The 5,000-nt window shown below is 52.7% G+C and overlaps 1 pseudogene; it reads left to right on the top strand.

Annotated features, from left to right (window-relative positions):
- Positions 1 to 5,000, top strand: part of LOC131674970 (large subunit ribosomal RNA) — a 10,193-nt pseudogene that overhangs the window by 3,008 nt on the left and 2,185 nt on the right.

The following is a 5,000-nucleotide window of genomic DNA, read 5'->3' on the forward strand; positions in this document are numbered from 1 at the left end:
CAGGGCTGAAACTGGGAGCCCCTCCTTTCGGAGGGAGGGGAGTGCAAGCCCAGGCCGCGCGGTAGTACCGGGGCCCGGGTCAAGTTCGCCACTTGATCGGGCTGCCCCGTAGCAACGCGTGTAAAAACCGCTGTTGTCCGAAGCGCTCCGGGTGGCACCCGGGCGGGTAGCGTTAGGAGGCAGCGGGTTGCCGGCCCCGAGGCCACTCCCATTGATAAGCACCGTGTAAGCTCCGCGTGGAAGTAGGTTGGGGGTCCTGGGGGGGAGGGAGGCGTGGTTACCCCGTTGTTCAAGGGCTATCAAGCCAAATTAAGTATGAAATGTCGAGCCAAAATGAAAGTATGTCAAAATTGCACAACAAATCGGGTTACCCAGCCCACAAAAATGCGTTTGTGAAGGGGAGCAGTGAGGAGAGGAGTTCATCCGTCTCGTCTTGGGATTATAAGGAGGAGGAAAGGAGAGCGAGATCGAGATCCCGCTCTCCGAAGGGAAAGGAGGGAGAAAGAGAGACGATAGGAAGAAAGGTCGGGAAGAAGGAGAGACAGAAGATGAAGAAGGAGCTAGAGAAGAAAAGAGCAGAGGCGCTAGAGAAAAGAAGGAAGATAGAGGAGGAGAAGAAGAAGAGAGTGGAGGAGGACAAGAGAGAAATAGAAGGGAAGGAATTGGAAAAGAGGGAGAGGGAAGGGAGGGATACGGAGAGAAGACCGGAGGAGGAAGTTGGGAGGGAGAACAGGAAGGAGGAAGAGAGGGAAGAGGAGGAGAGGATGGAAGTGGGGGAGGCCTCGCAGATATTCGGGAAAAGGAGGATGATGGACAGAAACAAAGGAGGGAACAAAGATATCTATATAGTGTGTGAGGACTTGAGGAAAGGGCCCAAGATCATAAAGAAGGATACAGGGGATAGGGAATTGAGTAGGACTAGGGAGGGGAAGAGAGAGGAGGAGGGGAGTGTGGACAGAAAGAGCGAGAGAGTAAAGGAGGCGGAAAGGAGAAAGATAGAGGCGGAGGAGGAGGAAGCGAGGGAGGACGTGCTGACCAAGATGCGGTCCATTACCCGGGACCTTAGGAGCATCCTGTTGACGGATGCGAATAAGGTCACAAAATGGGTGGTGGATCGCGTAATGGGGCAGTGCGTGAAATACGAGGAATTAATACAGGGACTGATAGTCGAGAAAGCGAAAGTGGAAGGGGAGATGAGGGGGTATGAGAAAAGTGGGAAGGAGCTAGTGAAAATGGTGGGGCGTGCATGGGGGGAGGTGAAGGAGGCACTGGAAGGCGTCGAAAGGAAGGTGGATGGACTGGAGGAGAGGATGAAAGAAGGGGGTTGGGACTCTGGAGATCCGGAGAGAAGAAGGGAGAGAATGGGTGGACTGGAAAGTGAGGGGACAGGGGTGAAGAGCGGAAAGGAGGAGGAAGGTAGAGGAAGGAGTTATGCGGTGGTGGTGAAGGGAAATGTGGAGGAACTCACAGGTGGAGAGGTGAAGAGGAGGATGGTGGAGGTAATGCCACCGACGATGGGGGTTCGGATCAAATCGATTCGGCCCGCCAGAACCGGTGGAGGACTGGTGGTAGAGGTGCCGAGTGAGGCGGAGAGGGGTCGATTCCTGGGTAACCAGGGGCTGGTGGAGGCCGGGCTGAAGGTGGAGGCGCCAAGGAAGAGGGACCCGAGGATTGTTATCTACGGGGTAGAAAAGGAGCTAAAGGATGAGGTGTTGTTAGAGGGGCTATGGCTGCAGAATTGGAAGGGAGTAATAACGGAGGAAGATTTTAGGAATAGGGTGAAGGTAGTAAGGAGGATCGCGAGAAGGGAGGATAAGACGGGAAGGATAATAGTGAGGTGCCCGGCGGTAGGGAAGAATAAGGTGGTAAAGGAGGGAAGGATATATTTGGGATTAGGGAGCTACAGGAGTGAGGAGTTCGAGGAGGTGGACAGATGCTTTAAATGCCTGGGGTATGACCACCGGGCATTTCAATGCAAGAGGGGAGTAGTATGTTTTAGATGTGGGGGGGAAGGGCATGTTGCAATAAAATGTAAAGGGAAGGAGGAATGTGGGAGATGTAGGGAGAGGGGAGAACCAGCGGAGCACTCCATAAGGTCGCGGGAGTGCCCCGAATACAAAGTAAGACTGAGATGGGCGAGGAATAGGACGGATAATGGATAGAGAGGGAAGGGAATGGGTGGGGGTTAGGCTCCTCCAGCTGAACTGTCAGCGCAGCTACGCAGTGATGAGCGACCTCGGACAGTTTGCCCTGGAGGCGGGGATACAAATTCTCATCCTCCAGGAGCCGTATGTCTGGCGTGGCTGCGTGAGGGGTTTGCCTGGGGGGGCAAGGGTGTACTTAGGGAAAAATGGGACTAGTGCAATATGTGTGATAGGGGGGGGGATAGAATGTATGCGGGTAGAGGAGTGTAAGTGGGGGGATGGGGTATGTGTGTGGGTAAAAGGGGAGGGAGGGGAGATGTATGTGGGATCTGTATACTTGAGGCCGAAAGGAAGTGTGCAAGAAGGGTTAGAATATATTGATGAGATGGTGAAGGTGGCGAGGGGCAAGAAGTTAATGATCGGGATGGATGCGAATGCCACATCATGGATGTGGCACAGCAAGGAGATAAAGAGGGGAACAGGAGCTGCAAGGAGGGGGGAAGTGGTTGAGGAATGGTTAATGCGGTCAGATTTGGAGGTCATAAACTGCCCGACAGAACAGTACACCTTCTCGGGCCCACGCGGCCAGGGTGACATTGATGTCACACTGAGTGTGGGGACCGAGGAGGGGTGTATAATAGATTGGGAGGTGAGGGAGGAATGGCCACTAGGGGACCACAATCCCATAATAATAGATATGAGGGTGAGAATCGGGAGGGGAGAGGAGATAGGAAGGAAGGACAGGAGGATTAGGTGGAGGCAGGGAAAGTGCAATTGGGACAGATACGCGGAGGGACTGAGGGAGAAAGCGGAAATGACGGGGTGGGATAACTTCGTGAATATGGAGGTAAACGGGAAAGTTGCAATATTGAGTGAATGGATAACTAGTATGAATGATGAATGCATGAAAAGAGTGAAAGGGGAGAGTAAGAAAAGAAGACTGACGTGGTGGACTGAGGAGCTAGGGGAATTGAGGAAAGAGGCTAAGAGGAGGAGGAGAGAGTACCAAAGACTGAGAAGGAGAGAAGGGGATGTAGACGGAAACAAATGGAGAGAGTGGAAAGACTGCATGCGGAAATATAAGGATAAGATTAAGGATGAGAAAGATAGAGACTGGCAGGAAACAGTGAGAAGGGAGGGAAACCGGGATCCATGGGGGAAAATATATAGGATATGTTTAGGAAAGTACGAGAAGAGTGGATTGGCGGGGTTGAGAGCAAAGAAGGGGTGGACGAGGACCTGGGAGGAGAGCGCTCTGGCTTTGCTGGAGGAATTCTTTCCGGCCTGCGAGGATAGGGATGCCGGGGGATGGGAGTGGGACGAGGAAGAAGGGACGATTTACGATGAACAGGAGTTGGATAACGCGGTGGAAAAGATGAGGATGGGAAGGACCCCGGGGATTGATGGGATAACGAATGAGATGGTGAAGGCAGCTTATGATGGATTGAAGAAGGAGATGAGGGAGATGTACGGGGATTGTCTGAGGAACGGGGTCTTTCCCGGGCCTTGGAAGGAGGCTTGGGTGGTGCCGCTGCTCAAGTCTCCGGACAAGGACCCGGCCGAAGTCCGCTCGTATCGTCCGGTGTCCCTCTTAAGCGGGCTAGGAAAGGTGTTGGAGAGGATGATGGTGGGAAGAATGGAGAAGATTATGGAAGGAAAATGGAATGAAATGCAATTTGGGTTTAGGAAGGGAAAGAGTACGGATGACGCGTGGAACAAAATGAAGGAGGTGGTGGGTGAGAGTGAATGTCAGTATGTATGTGGGGTGTTTGTGGATTTCCGGGGGGCATTTGATAATATAAGATGGGATTACGCGCTGGGAAAGATAAGAGAAATGGGGTGTAAAGGGTGGGATCTTAGATTATGGGGGGATTATTTCAGGGATAGAGTAGTATGGATGGGGAATGGTATGGATGAGGTGATGAGAGGGCTGGAGAAGGGAGCGCCGCAAGGGTCGATTGCGGGCCCCTTCATATGGAATGTTTGTATGAATGAGTTGATGGAGAAGTTGAGGGAAATGAACGAGGAGAGGCAGAGGGATGAATTGGAGAGGGGGCAGGAAGAGGGAGATGGAAGGAAATTCAGCGCCGTGGACCTGGCCTTTGCGGACGACCTTCTGCTCATAGTGGAGGGTAGTACCAGAGGAGAAGTGGAGGAATGGGCGAGGCGTAAGATGGTGGTGGTGCATGAATGGGGAGGAAAAGCAGGAGTAGAAGTGTCGGACGCGAAGACAGTGGCCATGGTGCTGAAGGGGGGGCTAAAGATGCGAAACAGGAGGATACATGTTAGGACTGGGCAGGGAGGAGAAGAAGTAGACAGAATGGTGAAGTTTGTGGATGAGGTGAAATACTTGGGGGTGAAAATGGGAGTGGGAATGGACTTTAAAGTGCATGTGAGGGGATTGAGGGAGAAGGTGATAGGAACTATGGGTAAGCTGAGGAGAGTAACGAGGAAGGAATGGGGGTTGAGGAAAAGGGTATTAAAGATAATGGTGAAGGGTTTGGTAGAGCCGGCAGTTATGTATGGTGTGAGTGCATGGGAAGAAGTGTTGGAATGGAAGGGAATCAGGGAGGAGCTCATTCGTTGCCAGAGGAAGGTCCTGTACGCCTGTACTCGGGCTTGCAGGACGGTCTCCACGGAGGCCATGCAGGTCCTATTTGGATCGCCTCCGTGGGACTTGGAGTGTAGGAAGAGGATAACGATGTACAAGGTGAGGAAAGGATTACAGTTGGGAGAAGGGGATCTGGCAACGAGTGAGCAGGTGGAAGGACTCGGGATGGAAGAGGTTAGAAAACTCGTGGAAGGAAAGGTGATGGAAAGATGGCAGGAGAGATGGGACAGAAGTGTAAAGGGGCG

This window comes from Phymastichus coffea, unplaced genomic scaffold (assembly GCF_024137745.1).
Source record: "Phymastichus coffea isolate CEN01 unplaced genomic scaffold, Cenicafe_Pcof_1.1 PCOF00365, whole genome shotgun sequence".
Classification (NCBI taxonomy): domain Eukaryota; kingdom Metazoa; phylum Arthropoda; class Insecta; order Hymenoptera; family Eulophidae; genus Phymastichus; species Phymastichus coffea.